This window comes from Mytilus trossulus, unplaced genomic scaffold (assembly GCF_036588685.1).
Source record: "Mytilus trossulus isolate FHL-02 unplaced genomic scaffold, PNRI_Mtr1.1.1.hap1 h1tg000234l__unscaffolded, whole genome shotgun sequence".
Lineage (NCBI taxonomy): Eukaryota > Metazoa > Mollusca > Bivalvia > Mytilida > Mytilidae > Mytilus > Mytilus trossulus.
This window is the reverse complement of record NW_026963315.1, coordinates 168,144-187,564: the sequence shown is the minus strand read 5'-3', so window position 1 is coordinate 187,564 and position 19,421 is coordinate 168,144. Positions and strand designations below refer to the sequence as shown.

At 31.7% G+C, this 19,421-nt stretch overlaps 1 protein-coding gene across 1 annotated transcript in view; it reads right to left on the bottom strand.

The window, feature by feature from the left end:
- LOC134701277 (uncharacterized) overlaps positions 1-2,755 on the bottom strand; it is a 49,624-nt gene extending 46,869 nt beyond the window's left edge. The window contains exon 1 of the mRNA XM_063562404.1: positions 2,660-2,755. The gene's annotated coding sequence lies outside the window, so the exon portion shown is untranslated. The remainder of the gene's footprint in view (positions 1-2,659) is intronic.
- Positions 2,756-19,421: the final 16,666 nt, after the last annotated feature.

Genomic DNA, 19,421 nt, shown 5'->3' with positions numbered 1-19,421 from the left:
ATAGAAAGATACATTATAAAATGTCAATTTAAATGCCTTAACTCAATCAGAAGACATACTAACACAAGTGAACATAAATTAAACGAATAAATTTAATCTATGATGTAATGTTACTACAAAAACAATAGAATAAGGGATGAATAATTAAAGTAACAATATCATACCGCTGTGAAATGTGAAATAAATTCAGAAACACAAAAATCGCTCTGAAAAAAAAATCGCCATTTACCATAATTATATTTTCATTACCTTACCATAATATTATTATTGTAAGGTAATGAAAATAATTGTGTTGTTAGGTAAACAGGATAATGGAGAAAGGAAACATTTTTACGAAACAAATAATTTTGGTGTTCAAAGTACGAAGGTGTGAAAAATTATGGTATAACAAATATTGATCAAAGCCAGTATATAGATTAAATATTAACCTAAATAAGTAAATATCAAATATAAAAAAATAGTATCGACAGGTCAAATTAGCAAGAACGTACGATTTGAGAGTACTCGCTTCACTGACAGCTTGCTTAAAGCCAAAACGATAAATAATACAAAATTCATGTACTTAAGACTAAAATCAACTAAAACGCATCCCAGGGATTTAGTTTTTTACCTCTAATGACAGTCAAAGACGTGACGTGTGCAATGCAAAAAATAAATATATTAATTCATTATAATAATATAGAAAACGGAGTACTGTAATTAAAGTTAAGTTTGATGAAAACTGTACTCACTGTTATGTGTTCAATACATATGTATATACCGACTGGTTATTAGATATAGGAAGATGTGGCGTGAGTGCCAATAAGACAACTCTATGTTTAGAAATATTTAACATGGGACTGTTACATTGTTGGTATCTCATAGTGCATGACATGTAGCTTTACCATTAAATTAATTAACGGTTGTTGTATATCTATTTCCTATAGAATATACTAGTAAAACTATGTTAATTATTTGTTATTTAATCTTTGAAGGAACAATGTACAATTAAATAGAGCAAACACATAATATCCAACTAAAATTAAAACAGGTTGCTATAAGTTCCAAGTATAAACTTCAAATATATATTTCAAAAAATGATTCAATTAAAATTGTATAAATGAAAAGTATTTAAATACCAAGCACTTGTTATGGATTAATGGACATAAAGTTATATGATTATGAATGATACTATCTTTACGAACAGAATCTGCACTACCGTACATTAAACCATCTAAATTAAACGGTTACAGGAGACATGAGGATATGTCGCTTGGTGTTAGCACAATAATTCAGAAGCAATAGATTCTATTCTGTCAATCTTCAGTGTGACCGAATTGAAAATCGGAGCTTAACATGACACATTTCAGGCGACAAAGAAATCAACAAAAATTCATTGCGGTCCATTAATAGAACGGAATTCACACAGTTACATGTATGTCTGTCATGAAATTGATGCGCCGTAGAGCTTTAAGTATATGAAGGGAGTTCAAGTGCAACCATTGTTTCAAAATAATGTATTCGGAATGGGCGTGACCTAATTCAATCGATAGACGTTGCAAAAGTGTTATCACACATGTTGGCTTAATCTGCCAATGTGGAGAGGAGGGAAGTGGGTCGTAACCCTTGGCTAGAGAAGATGGACAAAGATGAAAGCTTCAAATCAAATATTTTGAAAGGACGTAAATAATGAAACAACCAAAGAGATGTGTAAATAGTACAAGCATTTGTATTAGAAAAAACAAACTTTATACCGTTATTAATGTATCTTACAACGGATATCGGACTTATCAATCTGCCTTTGGACATTGCCGGGACTCAAATTTTCCTGTCAACATTTTTTTTTAGAGATAAGATCAATGTATTCATAGTTAAACCTCTTTTCAAAATTCAAGCAAAGTACTTCATTCGATCCGTTGATGGATAAAGTCTAAAGATTGATTGTGTCAGTTTTTTTATATCGTTTCCGTTTTTTATTTACCTTAAGAAAGTTCTGAAAATGTGACGATATGTTGAAATGAAGTAAGTTATGTTTGTATCTTATAAATACTACAGTTTTAAGAAATACGTATTATTTATGTTTGGTTCTTTCTTTTGTTTCTTCAAATTTAAACATTATGATATTTTTATAAATGGATGTGTACTATCAGTATTAAATGTATTAAATTTGTTTTGTTGCAATAAAACGGCTCTTGTAAGCCGATTTTTTTTCATGTTTAATATATACAAATCCAGACAATATGCACTACATGTACCTTAAAAATTAGTCATGTGATCCTTTGAAAACTGTTTATATGTACCTAAAGTTTCAAAAAAGGATAAGGTATGATCATATATATTGACGAGCCATAAATGGCTCTACACTTTCTAGCTAGTTTTTCCCTCAGATGTGCTCAAATAGTACACATTACTTTTGACATATTCATATATATTTTCTGTTGAATCTTGTTTATTCAACAACGCAACGGGTTATCTAGACATATTTTCCTCAAGTCTTTTGTAATTTGTAGGTAGATCGATAATTACACATAATAACAGGCGTAACAGACATCCATTGATGATGTGCATCTATAAACTTTTAGCCATATGTTTTTAAAAAAATTGAAACTTTCTAGTAATCAATTATTATTAAATTAAATTGAAATGAGGTTTATATATATATATATGTGATAATTATTACCTGTGATAGAGAAAAAAGGATGAAACAAAACAATCCACAACAAGGCAAATTCTTAAAATTCTTTTATGTTTGTATGTTTAGTACATTCAATCACACATGACTACACATGTATGTAATGTCATACTTGAACGAGTTTATCTTAAGTATACTCATCTTTAGGGTCCGGAGGGAAAATATAATACAATGCATAAATATATAGAGAGAGACTGTTTAAAAAAAATGAATATGATATTTCTAAAAATGTTTTAAAATGGTTTCACACTCATATATATAACATTGTATCGTCAATTACCAGACCGTGACGATAAATAACTAACAAATGGAGATACAATTATGTCTCTTCTATTAAATTTGAAATAGTAATGTGTATATTTTTATCGATACTAACGGACTAGAATTTCCATATTTCAATTGAAAAGAAATGTCGACGGAACAAGGTGTATCATCCCCAGGAAGGGTGACGGGAGGCGGGCCTTCCTATATTTTTAGTGGTACAAGTGTGTGGCAAAATAGGGTCGCTTTTTCACGCCCTGCTGATTAGAATAGGATCGTTTATTCAATTGTTTAATATACAGTCTTGAATCTGGGTCTAAAACAGCATCTATTTTATACAGTCTAGCTGTAGAACAGGCTAGTTGCTGGTGTATATTTTAACAACTGCCATCTTTGACAGTTTAACTATATGTCAAACTATCGTATTTCTTTTTTGTTTTAACTTGTACCAGGGATATTTTATTAAAACATTAGTATAGACTGTCCCTACTTGGACTGGTCGGGCCCATCTGCCATCCCGATTCAGATTGTTCCAATTGGAACTACTCGACCTTTCTGCTTGCACGACGAATAAGTTATTGTACTGAGTATGGAGAATTGTCTAGTAGTTACGATTGAGCGTCTGTCTATTCCTATGTTTTAACTGGATTGCTATATATAGTTTTAATCACTCACCACTTAATCGTTTGTCTAACTCTTCCATAACTCTATATATTGGTGTTTGAGTCAAGGGATTTGGTGCAATCTAACCAAAATAAGAATTCTAATTTTACTTTTTTGAAATCTGATTCAGGTTATACAAGTTTTGGTTTCAAAAAGACTAGATTGGGATTAGTGTATCAGTGATTTCACAGTGATGACTGTCGTGCCGTCACAAAAAATTCACGTGTCTATCAGGATGGCAACAAATTATTAACATGTCGAAACTCCTTAAAAGAGAGTTACAATCAGTTTTTCCGATCAACGCTATATATTTGAATCTTGTTCAGCATTTGAATAAAAGCAAAATATCAATGACTTACATAGATACAGTTTCTCGCTGGACTTTTATATACTTTTTATCTACGGTTCGGGTGAGTCTCGTCTATTCTTCACAAACCGCATCAGTGATGCTCGTATCAAAATTAGTGTATGGTCAAAGACAACGTGTCTAGAACAGGGTAAACACTTTTTGAGTGTCTAGAACCGGGTATACATTTTTGTCTAGAAAAGAGTATGTTTTTCAATATTTCTGGTTAGAACAGGGTATGATTTGACAAGTGCTGTAGGCACAGTTATATCTGAATTGATAGTCATTAACCTCCTTGTTTGTGGTATTATCACCATTAAACTACATTGATGTGTATGTACTATACAACTGTGCTTTCAGAAAACCTGTTGAACAATTGGAATAAAAAGAATCTCAATTAAAAAGTGTTGCTATAAGTTCCTTTTTTATTCTACGTTTGTATTTTTTCTTTCTTTTAAGAATCGTTTTTTAATTTCAAATTTTTGTAATTACGATCTACTTACAACATCATACACAATGTTTTTAATCAGATACAAAAACGTAAAATTTTGTGACAACTATCTGACTGAAAGTTCAAATGTATCGATTCCGTTATTATCCTTTTCCCTCATTGTTGATTTAAAAACTAAAATTTAAACAGTAACTGTATTTTCTAGTAATGCAATACAGCTCTGCTATTTGTTTTAGCAAAAGAAAAAACTCTTTTTCATATTCAACTGGACGCCTATTCATAATATTGAATGAAGACAGCAACGGTATATTATTACCTTTGAAACAGATTTCGAATGAATATGAAACACGAAATGTAAGTCAGATTTTTAAATTAAGAATTGCTGTAAGTAACACTGTTTTATGGTCCTTGATGGTGAATTTCTAACGATTTTATACTGAACGGCTTTAGAAACGCAACACTGGTTTTGTTGATTTTTTTTACCAAATCTTGTTTGATTCTCTTATAACTTCTGTCCATGCTTATCATACTTCTTTCTCCTTACAAAAAATCAAAATCTGACTTTCCTGTGGTTATTGAACATACCGAATTTTTAAGTCGCACGAATTTCTTAAAGCGAAATTTTGGACCCATGAAAGATTGTTTCAGTTTTTTTTGCTTTGTCAAACAGTTCTTTAAATCCTTTGTCTCACTTAATTCAGTTTAAAAATGTTGCATCCCCATTTTGCCAAGACTGAGAAATAAAAAACTGAATTATCCCTTAGGAAAACTGCAAACATGAAAACATAAACGTGCTGCAACCATACTTTATGACTTCAGAAACTCGTCTTACTGTCCTTCCGATAACGAAACAAGTAGACCAGATTTGTTTCTAGCCATAAATGAACAGATCAGCGTGTAGTGACAATGAAACGTCAACAGAATTTGAATACGCAACGTCATTTGCAAGACACGTTTACAGCCGCAACGTCAACTGCTTATCAAATTGCCGAGTGTCATTGAGTACAGATTCATGCCTTAAATGTTTCCCATAAACTGAATTACCAAAGAATCGACTGAGGGAAAGCCTTTAAAGCCCTCAAGTTCCAACCGCATAATTGCCAAAAGCAATTAATGGGTTTAACAAATGCAAAATCAGAAGTTGTAAAACAGAACCTAAAACATGTCAGACAGTATTTGTTGACCTTTCTAACAATCATTTTGGGGTTTGTAACAGGCAGTCATCGCTATTGACGGTGACACATTCATTCAAAAACAACACAAAAATAATCTAGTGTTGCGTTTCTAAAGCCGGTCAGTATAGATAATAAGAGATAATGTTACCTGTCTTTTTTAACAATTGCGGACTGATGGAGAAGATATACGTTCAAATTCATGGAGACATGTTTATAAAAAAATTGTTCATAAGGTCATCCAAAGTGTGACATTTATCAAATCAACATGTCATTATGTATGTTTCTTCACATAATACAAACCATATGTCTTTTGTAATTAGTTACTAACGAATAGCATTGTTTTGTTTATTTTATAAATTTATCTCTTTAATATCTTGCATTAATATCAATTGATGTAGTTTTAAACTTTCTGTTTGGTTTTATTCAGCTGAAAACTATTCATGCATTTAACAATTACTTCACTGACATTACTGTCATGCGTTTTCTAAGAATTAAAGGTCACGAGAATCCTCAGTCTGTTTATTCTTTGAAATTATAAAGACACTTTTCAATTCCGTATAGCATTGTTGACCTTAGATGGATTTAGCATTGTGTTATGTCCTTTTTGATAATATATTTTCCACATATGAAAGCTAATTGGTATTTCTATTTTTTGTTCCGTAATTATATCAACAATTTCATATTTGCATTGACATTTCAGTCTTATTTGTATTTTTGTGTATGTGAATTGGTTGTTTTGAACGGTTTCAAGATTTCATATTTGTGACGACATCTGACAAAATGGGCCTAGATGCGTTAAAACGTAATTTTGGCTATGACGTTGCGAAATTACCGTCGACGAGCACCTGCGAATTAATTTATTGCTGAGAAAAAACAATGTAGCTTTACTTATGATATCGTGATAGATGATTACCACGTGTGCGATTATCGTTATTATCTATTTAAAAATAAAAGTCCGCAATATCTATTTTTAACCTGATTCAGTATTTTAGCCTTATCCCAAATAATTACTTCCCTTTTCCGAAATCGAAAGTGTACGTGAAATGTCATCGTCATGAGTCAAGCTAGATTTGTATCGTTTTGCTCAAGTTTTCCATCGGAAATAACAGACAAACAAGACGATGAGTTTATTGAAGAGCTACATATTGTCGACGAATTGTATTTTGCCCAAATAGAAAGTTTCCAAAGTGAAAATCTGAGTAATGATGACGGAGTCGGTGTATGTTATGTTAAGTGTTAACTAGTTACATGTATCGTCAAGACCAATCTCTGCCTCGGGTATTTTTCTTCTTCTTCATGATTCAAATAACGTATTTTGTATTGTCACATACTAGTATAAAAGTAAAGAAAAAAAGAACAAAAAAGAAAAAAAGAAAAAAAAGGAGTTCCATAAGGTAAGAGCTAATAGAGAATAATATATCATAAAACGCTTTCAAACTAAAGGAAAACTCAATTAAACTGTCTTGCATATTGAACGACAGATCGTATACCTCTCTTTTATCAAAGGATAATAAATGCAAACAACCAAAATTAAAACACTTACAAATGTAACATACATGTAATAAGAACATAATGTCTCTATAACTACTTAAAATCAGGAAACATACAACATTAAGATAAAAAAGGGGGGGGGTATAAATTAAATTCCGTAAATCTTTTTAATAATGTGTGTCAAAATGTATTGTAAAAAGGCAATATTAGTATACCGCTGATCAATGGTCATAAATCGATTTAACTAAAACAAATCCGGACAACAAACCAAATACTAATGGGAATACATCAATTATAAGAGAAACAACGGAACAACAGAAACACTGAACTTCTACTAAAACAAATGTCAAAATACATACAAACGAGTTATTAAATAGTATTTTTATCAAGATATAGGTCGTGCAAAATTATTTAGATTTTGTATAGAATATACCTGTAAAACCGACTTTTATTGATAAAAAGAAAACTACACCATATAAGTTTGATAAACCATGAAAATATATCTCTATTGACATGCTTTCGGTTAAGAAAATGAACAAAATGGGGTCACCGGACTCGTTTTCTCGCTATATAATAAAATAGTTAAATTCACACAACACATTATATAATGAAACTTACTTTATCTGAGTTTTCTCCTAATACTGACAAAGTCGAAAAAAGGAATATTTTGTATGTTCTTAATAAGAATAAAAACTATTTAATATCAATTACTTTATGAGATTTGGACCGATTGGTATCTTTAATTCAAAATTTAAGATGGACGAAGACATCTAAGCTACCTGAAGACGATTTGCAGTTTTGAATTTTGCTAAACTTATAAAAGTTAATGATTTGACATTTTTAAGGTTGATGGTGATTAATGTTTTTGTCCATTTAGAGAAACTATAAATATATCGTATTTTTAATGCTGTAAAGTGATATTATGTTTTTGTATATAATCACGCCATCAGTATAATATATTCGACCTTGGTAAATAGTTGGCAGATGTGTTGTATGAAATGACGCATTTGATAAATATTTCGATCAGAATTTAGAACATTAGCATAGCTGATATATTTTCACATTTAACTTAAAATAGAAATCCCGTGTTCTCTTAAATTACATCTTTGTTAAATGAAACAGTTAGCCTAAATAACCTTCTCATATTCAGACTGGTAATGGGTAAAAATAAATCACACTTATTTGTAATTCATGCCTTGTAAATGCATTATCCCCAACAAAAAAAGAATAAACGATCTCAGTCTTTAAATTTAATGATTCCAGTATGTACACAAAGAGATGTGGTACGATTCTAGGTGAGACAACTATCAAAGTGGGTTTAGTCTCTCCTATGGCGGTCTTCATAGTCACTAAGAAGGGAATCATTTTTACATAGTTGTATATTTTTGCACAAGGTGTAAAGGAATATTTATTGTTAGATGAAGGCAACAGTAGTATTAATTGATTGAGAGAAAACAAATTTGGATGACAATCTAAAATTGAAGGAAACACATCAACTACAAGAGAAAAAAGAAAGGAACAACAGAAACACTGAAATGCAACAAAAAAAAAGTGCAAACGACAGGACATTTAAAGAAAAACATGGTGGGTTGAATCAGGATTAATGACTAGCTAAATAAATTGCGTATATAGCAATATTAAAAAGACATCGCTAAAATGACACCATTACATGACAAAAACACAGCACAAACAAACATGACAAACACAAGAAACTCATTTCTGTGAAACGAACAAATTAGTAACATAAAAGTCGCTACTTCATGTAACCACAGAATAATAGCAGTAAGGTCCCTTTTCGATATATACATTGTATCGTTGTTGTTTTCTTTTTGATGATTTGAGCATTCCGTTTAAAGATAAAGACAAATTTTTGGTTTATTTATTTATTTATTTTTGTTTTGTTTTCTTTGTTTTGTATTTTGATTTGGAAGGGTAATACAATGCTGATACAGAGCATGAATTGAAAATACGTGTGATTTTGTTATACCATGACCATTCTTAATCTGATAATTTTTTAATAAAGAAGTGCGTCATTTAACATTTTTTGTAATTTACATTTATCAAGGTCGAAAATATGATACTGATGTCGTGATTTTAACAATTCATTTATAGTTCTCTTTAAATGAACAAAAAAACATGAATCACCTCTAAACTTAAAAATGTCAAATTATTAACTTTCATAGGTTCAACAAAGTACCCGTCTTAAAATCCTCTTAATGTTGTTTTTATAATTATTCAAAGAGACAGTCAGTTCTTATCATATTAAATTTGAAATTGCGATGATGGGTTAGTTGCAATTATTATTCATTGTTTTTTTTTACATAATGATCCATATGGGTGTTATCCATGTTATCCAAAGTATTGTACAATAAACATGATATACAAACAACGCAAGCAAGCTAACCAAAGATTTGTTCTACATGCAGTAGGCAATACGCTGTAACATGTGTGAGTGAATAACATAAATAAGGCTGTTAGTTTTCTCGATGAATTGTTTTACATTGTCATTTCGGGTTCTTTTACAGCTGACTATGTGGTATGGGCTTTGATCATTGTTGACGACCGTAGACGGTACAGTGACCTATAGTTGTTGATTTCTGTGTCATATTGGTCTCTTTTGAGGAGCTGTCTCATTGGTTATCAAACCACATCTTCCTATTTGGTGATCAATGTTTATTTGTAAAAGATTTAATGATTGGAGGGTTTCAGAAAAGATATACAAAAATATAGGTACAGGGACAGGACAATTGTTTTTCTAGCCCGGCTCCTACTTTTCTCCCGAAATTCCCATTTCTTTTAATTTTTTCTAATAGTTTTAATAACACATGAATAATACTAGCGCTTATAGGATATGTATAAAATGAACATTCATTACTATAAATAAAGTGTAGTTTTTACTTTCAATTATCAGTTTACTAATCGATTCACGGCGGTCATTGAGATATTATACCGACCCTCTCTATTTAATTAACTATGTGACCGCCGTGTTTAGTAAACTTGAAAATGATATAAGATAGAAAATACACTTTATTCGAAGTATATTTATGGTCAAGGTATACAGAAAACACAAACCTGAAGTATAACCTGACTTAACATTTTGCCCTATGGCGGACACCTTAGCCGAACACCTTTTTTTCTCGTTTTTTCTCCCAAAATAACTCAATCTGAATATTCATATTCATGAATGACAAATGCAACTATGCACTGTACCTATAAGACACAGAGGCATGATGATTAATTTGTTGTGGAAAAAAGAGAAGCGACACACAAAATGAGGTCTTCTCGTTTAACTAGTATAGATACATGTATGCATGTCAACATTTCTAGTATATCCATTGCAGGAAAAAAAGGTCATGTCACACCCAATTTGTATTTCTTGTCTCTTCTAAATACATTTAAATCAAACTACATGCACACTACATGTTGATTGTGTAATAGCAAAAATGTTGTTATATCTTGATCTTGATTGCAGAAAGTATGAACAAATCCAGCAGAAATGGTCATAATATTTCCCAGTTAGTTAAAGATATGGAGAAACCGGTCATATTTTCTGATTGGAAGAAATACCTTCAGTAGTATTTTAAAACACTTAAGCAGTTTAGCACTTATTACCACTTCATAACTGATTCAACCAAACCAGGATATGTTGTTTTAAAGAGTAATGTGACTATGTACCTATAACCATCAATTTGTTAAAAAAGAACACTAGAATTTCAAATTTACTATGCCAAACAGTTTAACATCAAAAGGATTAGATGCAGCCAGACAGTGGTATTAGTACGAACAAATCAGGGAATATTGTTATAGCGAGGCACATATAGATGTCATTTGGCCAAAGCCAACAATTGCCAAAAGTGAGGTTGCCTTGACCAGTGATGTGGATACCAATAAACACAAATGTCCATCAAGGAAGCAGAATCTACTTAATTGAAATGCACACAAATAGATTTTTGTCTTTTTTTCTAATTTTATAACAATATCAAAATTATGAATATCGTCAACAATATACAGATAAGAGCTGTGGTATGATTGTCAACTACCCATCAACGGTCAAATGTTGCGGATTTCAGCAAGTTCAAATGCTGTGGATTTTTAAGCATTGGCAATTGTACAGTCTTCAACAATACCAGAACCCCATACTGCATAGTTGGCTAAAAGGACCCACTATCAAAAATATCAATCAATTCAATCGAGAAAACTAAAGACATAATTTGAAAAAAAACAATTTATAAAAATGAAATATGACATACATGTACCAACGTCAACCACTGCACTACTAGCTCTAGCCTTGGGACGGTAACACACAACATTTTCATAATTTAATAACAGATGTGGGGTAATTATATGAAATAGTACAATGTCATAGAAACAACACACAAAACAGTATGACTTTTGTGAAATATAAGACAAAAGCTGAAAAAAATCCATAGAAACCACATATTCACTTAGCATGGCAATTTTGAGGTTGGACTCATTTAGTACATTCAAAGTGCCAAAGAAAATAAAGAGTCAGATTTTTTTTTTTTTTTTTAAATTTATGTACCCAAATGCATTCATTATTATAATGTTCTGTATTTTCGAAACCAGTTGAGATATCATCATACAATTGTGTTTCATGGTAAGCACATTAGTAGCATTGAAGAAATGCAAAAAACTGAAAATATGTATAAATCTCATCTGGACCCATTTTCTCAGTCACGGTAACTTTAAAGATATCGGTTATGCAATTTTTGTTAGCTTAAGTCAAATAATACTTTTAAAAAGTCTATTGTTCTTTATTATTTCATGTATATTACAAAACATTGCTTTCTTTCTAGTTTGGTTTTTTTAAAAATGTGTTTTTCGTAAATTTTATCAGCTTTCAAGTCTTAATAATTCTCTGCAGTCTATGTTTTATAAAAAAAACTTTTTCAAAGATTATATATATCATATGTAAATCACTTCCTTTCCTCTATACTCTGTTCTTAGATGATACAAACCGTGTATCTTATAGTGTATGTTTTGCTATTCAATATATGATCTTTTCAGACAGAAGGTTATAACTAAATAAGGTAGCTTTGGTGTCTTCCTCCAGATCGGCTTTCGAAAAGCAAATTTGTAGTGTAGAATGTAATTTTTGTGTTTGACTTTTAATGTTCATGTAAACAATTGTGTGTTTTATCATATATACAGCTAAATTTTACACACAACAAAACAGATATGTTAAATTCGTATTTTATTCAACTTTGCCACATTGGTGTTGATAGCTCAGATATAAGAGGAAATAACTTATATAAAGCAATTTTCATATAATATAATAATTAATTGTGTAGCAAGAGACCTAGGCCGGTGACCCCTTTTTTCTCTTTTATTTTTTCTGACAGCATTCTATTAGTGCTTTCTCCTCATATTTCATCGAAACAGTTTTTAATGATGCAGTTTTCCTTTTATCAAATAAAATTGTTTGCATTACCTGTGAAAACAGTCCGGTAATACAAACATTTCTTTTTTTTATCTAACAAATAATGCAGCCATCTATTTCATGATTATTGGTATTTTGTGTTTAATGAGGAATATCGTGCGTGATTTTTCTAACAGTTTATGACATTTAAGTTTTCCACTCTTTATTATATCGACCACTAATATTTACTAAGACTTTTATGTATTTATTTGTCCAGCTCACATTTTTATATTTTCTTTTACGAGACAAACATGGTTTAGATTTGATCAACTTTTAGTCTGACTTTATTAAGAGCTTTCGACATATTTTGTTGTGGTTTACGTTTTCCGCTCGTTGACTTACTTTGAATCCAGTTTTGTCATTAAGTTTAATCTTTAAAGCCTTTGGTGTCTTGGTCTTGTTTGTTTTACAGTTTCCAGTGTAAACATTAATTACGAAAATTATCGTACCTTACCCAATTTCATTAAATCGTTTTAAGGTTATGAAATCAACTCATTGTTTAAATAAGCCTTTTTCGCTTTAAAATTTGTTAAACGTCATCTGCTCTGGAATCTATGCTTTCATAGCATCAATTGTAATGTAATGTTATGCTAATTGGTGATATTATCGAATTAAAATGAAATTTACAAACAATGTGGCATTAAAATTATTATTCTCAGCTTTAATATTTAATGGCATTAACTTGCTCTACTTTAACAATTTTTTTTTTTAAATTTACAGTATATTTGATAATAAATGAAGTACTCCTTTCGAGTGTGAGGTCTCAAAGCTATTTCGTGACCACAACAAGGAGGTATTTTTCATACTGTATCCACACATGGGGTAATATGTGCAATTGGTTTTCCATAGGCAGTAATGGTAACGAATTCCTATGTAGCTCATGCGATCTCGTAAACTTGAATGTGTATGATGTATCGATCGTTTCGAAGCTGATAACTTTTCACATTTGTGGTTAAATGTTTTGTCTACGAAAATGACGAAGTGAAATTCATTTGTTCGTAAATTACCGTAGCCCGAAATCCTTTCATGATACTTTTTTTTTCATATTTGTCATACAATAAGTTCTTTGAAAGTAACTACTTTGAATACATTTGATATCTCCATAGTTTTAACGCATTTATGTAATGTTCATCTACTTTCAAAAATCATCACAAATGGTTAAGCTCAATCACTATTTAAAAATAGACACATTTCCAATATCAATACACAGAGATTGTTAGTTTACACACATCTTTTGATTTTTTCAATTTGAGGCGCATAAAAATATTAACAACTAATATACTATAGCGTGTTCTACCACACTTCAAATTGTAAATAGCTCTATGTATCAATCTATGTAAAAAGTGTAGGAATTAAAGAATGTAAAATATGTGTATCTAAATTATTGTTAGTGCATGTAAAAATACATTCTATACATAGTTTTGGAATGTACTATTAATAAATAAATCGATCGTTTACGGAAATTCCCTTTAAGTGTGGGCAAACACAGTGTTGACAGGAAAGTATGTTTATTTTAACGATACACACAGAGTATACATTTCATAACTTAGCAAATCGACACCTATTGTTTTATTAGAATCGTAAATTAAATATTAATTTTCCTTCTGGTACGTTGAACAATACATTGACATGCATTTGTGATCACGTGTTTGAAATTTTACGTTCTATAGACTTGAGTGAGAAATCAAGGTACTTGAATAGTGTAATTCATTTTAAAAGTCATACACGGCTCATAAGTAGTATTTTGTCTGTGTATGCTTAATACATTTTCTATTCTGCACTTAAGAAATGGTGTTATCTTTTTTTCCCTTTGTTTGAGATAAAAAGAAGTTTATTAAAATTATTCACAAATCTTAAAATCAGAGCACAATAATTTTTTCAATAATTCATTGGTATGATTAATACGATTTTTTTCTGAACTTAGCTTTTATTATTTTAATTAGGTACAGCCTCTTAACCCAGCAAGTTAAGTTTTCAATACATTTGATTCTTTAATTTCATGTATGAACATTCATCAGTTTTCTACTTTTTGATAAAAACATAAATGTCACCATTATTTCACGACATGTACATCATTGTTGAAATATATCCATAATAAATGCTCTTTGACAGGTGAAATGTGCAGTCTTTCATATGGCTCCCTGGCTATAGAAAGACAGATGAATCGATTGCTACAGTCCAATGTTTTTGCTAAGCTGATTGTTTTGGGTTTAACGTTTGGAAAAAAATCTTTGTGTTGTATGAATGCTGGATTGTCGTCGAAAATTCTATTACCAATTAAAAATATGTTTATGCCGCCCACGAAAAGGTCTCATCTTTATTGTTGTCTACGGCCATCTTATGTGTGCTGTTTACATCTGACATTTGAATTGTTTATGACATTTGCCAACTAAATGTTGGTGACTATGTTGCACTCATCTTTTCAATTGATATATAAATAAAGGATAACACATATCCATGTAAATTTGCCTCATATATTCACATTCATGTAAGTCTAGAAACTGTCTAAAATGTTCGGTTGAGAACAAACAGTTTCGGCACTTAGTCTAGTAAAGATTTCGTCTTCCTACTTGTGAAATCGTTTTTTTTTTAGCAATATTCCACCGAGGTCTATATACTGAGAGTTCATTAATTTTCGTGGGTAACAATTTCAAGGATTGAGGAACATTTTAATTTTCATGGACATTTAAATTTCGTGGTTTTACTAAGGTCTGCTTACAGGCATTGGTCGAATTTAAGCTTTTACGTGTACTGGTCAGTCGGACCAGTGGACTGTTAAACTACTGGTCCGGCTCCAAATCTACTGGTCCTGCATTTATGACATTAATTTGACTAACACGAACATGAATGATAGATTTTTACTTTTATTTCCATGTTTTATTTTACATATGTTAGACAAAAAATGAGAGAGTCTTGATCTTGATTTTGACAAAAGCGTTGATATTCTCAATGATTTTCTTCATCAAAATAAGGATCAAGGACAGAAAAATGTCAACTTTTGTCTTCAACATCATCACAATCATCATAACAACCATAGGGTGCCTGACTGGGCGATCTGGACACTTTATTGACAGTGGTCATGTTTTCTTTTATTAACTTAAATCAGTAACTTTAAGTCTTTGTTGTTGTTGATTTTTTTCTTTTTCTGATTTATATATTTCATGTGCTATAATAGAGGAATTAAAGTTATATATATATATATATATCTTCAGTGTGAAACATTATGAATATTAGATTTGAGATTAGAGTTGGATGCAGTTCAGATTGACTATATAATTTAACCATTCGCATTTTTTTTACAAGATTTTTTTATATTTACATTTCCTTTTGTCAATAAACTTTGTTCCGGTCTTCCTTAAAATTTGAATGTCAATTATTTTATTTTTTGTCTTGTGGATTAACTCTTTCCAAATTGCTACAGAAATAGTACTTGATTTCGCAGGTAAATTGTTTGGTAAACAACCCGAGATTGCGATGCAATCAGTGATTTTTATAGACAAATTTCTACTGGTCCGCCGGACCATCAGTTAACAAAATCTACTGGTCTGACGCAAATTCTTCTGGTCTCTGACCACCGGACCAGCGCTGCGTTCGACCCCTGCTTACAATCTTTAGAAATTTCACCGGACTTCGCTGGACAATTAAATTGTGGTTCACCTTTAACCATGAAACCAACAAAATGTTCGTGTTTCACCCATGTTAGTAAATCCATAGTATGGAGTAAAAAGTTATGAGTCGATAAAATATTCCAGAGATTTTATTCCCTGACATGTTTTTGATAGAGAGCTGCTGACAAGGACTTCAAATTGATGAAGTGGATACATATTCCATTAACACAATGATACATACACATCTAACGAGAGGAAGATTGGTACTCTAAAATTGTCTAACTACAATTTCGTCACATCTAACTCTACCGTGACCGATTACTTACTTACTTACTTAGTCCTTGTTATGCCTTTTGACACATAGGGCAAGGACAAGTTGCCGCCACTCCTCTCTGTTTTCTGCTTTTTTCTCAATAGTTCCCCAGGTGTAACCTCTCTCTGTCATCTCTGTATCTATTGTTCTACGCCATTTTGTTTTTGGTCATCCTTTCTTCCTTTTTCTCTCTGGTGTCCATCTTAATGCAACTTTGGTCATACCACCTTGTGGTTTTTGTAGGACATGACAAAGCCATCTCCATCTTTAGCAGAGTGGTTTCAATATCTTGGCTTTATGTTTTCTTATGAAGATCTTCATTAGTTATTTTGTTTGGCCAGTATATCTTCATGATTATACGTAGGCAGGTGTTATGAAAGCTGGATAACCTGTTAATGTCTTTTTTGGTCATTCTCCAGCATTCAGCTCCATAAAGTAAAACTGATGTTTCACAGCTGTTATAGATTTTCAGTTTGGTCTTTTTTCTGATTGATGGTGTTTTCCAAATGTTTCTTAGTCTGTGAAAGGCTGATCTTGCCTTGCCAATTCTAGTTTTGATGTCTTGATCAGCTCCACCTTCTGATGTTACAACACTACCTAGGTAAGTGAAGGACTCTACCAATTCAAGTTGTTCTCAATTTACTTTGATGTCTTAATCTGGTGTATTAAGCATGTTTACTGTCATTATTTGTGTTTTCTTAGAGTTGATTTTCAAACCAATCATTCTGGCATTCTGTTCTAATCTCTCCGTTTTTTCTTTCATTTGATTTTCAGTATGGGATACTAATGCTAGATCATCTGCATAGTCTATATACTCTAGGTTTGAAGTGAGTGTCCACCTTATTCCGTTGTTGTTATTTGACCTATTGCATGAGACTTATCATCGATAAAGTCTTTATTTGGAGCAAGAACTACTTATCCTTTCAGAGATCACCCCTGATTGCAACAACGTTCGTTTAGTTAAAACTTGAGGTGTCATGATATAAACTGTACCAGGTGTAATACCATCAAATCATAGTACGTTACATTGGGTTGCATACCAAAGAGTGTCGAAATTTTTTTTCTCTTGAATATGCCAGTACTAGTTCTAAATTATTCCTATTTTTCATTGTAGTACATGTAACTAATTCTGAGTCATACACATAGATCTTGGGTGTGTCAAGTCACCATTCTTTTTTAATTTGAAACTTCCACGAAATTTTTCAGAAATTTTAGGTTAAGCTGGGGTCACACAGTCACGATTTATACTACCGTCCTTGGCACGACCATTCACGATTAAAATTTGTCAAAAGTATATTCAAGATCCTGTGAATCGTAGATTGAAATTCAAACTTTAATTAAAATTAATCCCGTTCTCAATCCACTTCTAATCCAATTTGTATCTTTCTCCTGGTAAAATTCGACCGAGTCTGTCACGACTGCGTCCCGATTCTACCTAATGTAATCCGACAGAGATCAGACAGTGACCAAACAGTGAACCGACGCTGACGGAAGTTATCCGTTCGAAATTTGTCGGCATACTCGGGATGATCGGGTACTGTCGGCACGTAATCCTATCACGGTCCGCTCTATCGCATTGCAAACGGCTTTGTCTGGTCTCAGTCGTAATGTATTCTGTAATTGTCGGGACTCTGACGTGGGTATCATTGACGAATTTCGAATTAATAACGGGACTGTTCCGGAACGGTTTCGGCAACAACGGTTCGCAATAGACAAGTTTCGGATGCAATCTGAACTCAATCGGCAGAAAAACAAAATCGGCTGAGTTTCCCCGAATGTTACGGGACGTAACTAACTGTTGGGGTTCTTCGCCGAACTATTCGGACCCTTCCCGACCAGAAGGAATCTATTACGAACTTAAACGTCTGCGTTCAGACAATGATAGGACATTCCAGATAATTAAGGATAGTATTCCAACTTTTTGACATTTCGTGTCGTATCGCTGTCTGATCTCAAACGGGAGCAATAATCGGCAATGTGTGAACCCCGCATTACATGGTTATCTAAGTTTGTAAACAGGAAAGACAGGAATGAACATATGATGGTTATTATCTTAAACGTATGACACTTTATTAGCAGTACTGAACAGGATAAAACTTAACTAATGCCAAGTAGTTTTTTTTTTCCTCATTGGAGTATTTGTCTTTCTCTGCTATATTTGCTTACATCAGTTTTTTTTTAATATACGGCCAAATAAAGTTTGAAGTTGAAGATTATTGAGGACCAACATTTCCTAAATGTTTTGCCAAATACAGCATAAGTCATTTATTTCTGAGGTAGAAAATGTTTCTTATTTAAAAAAATTAAAGTTCTGTAAACAGTAAATTTATAATTATAACCATATCATATCAATGATAATTCATCTCAACACAGAAGTGCTGAATCCTGGTCTGGTGATACCCTCGGGGAATAAAAAACCACCATCAGTGGCATCGGCCCATTGGTTGTAAGTAAACTTATCAAAGATACCAGTATTGTAACTCGACTTTTTTCATTTTTTCACGTTGTTGGAAGGAGTAAAACAAAACAAAACATGTTAACAGTAGCAGTTTTTTTTCCTATAAAAGGATACATGTCTTTAAAATGTAAACATGATGATAATATCATAATATCATAATAATCTACATATGCAATACAAATATCAATATTCAATTGGGAACACATATAAAGACAATTTTGGTTTGTTACGATAGTGACGTGTATAACATGAAATGTGATGTATTATAATATTTGTAGCGTTTCAATGATTGAGGATCACTTGTGCATTACTATGTTTGAGTTGGGTTTTTTTTCAAACGAAAAATCGTATACACTTAACATTGGATGTGCAATCTTCTTTGTATACAGTTTTCACCTAACCTTTTCAATATTTTCCGCGTTTAGACATGAAGTGGAAATCGTGCTGAAATATTATGATAGATAATTAAATTTAAAACCATTAGTGTTATTTCCGCCAATTCAATATAAAATTAATATGTCCCTATCATTTGATCAATATTCGA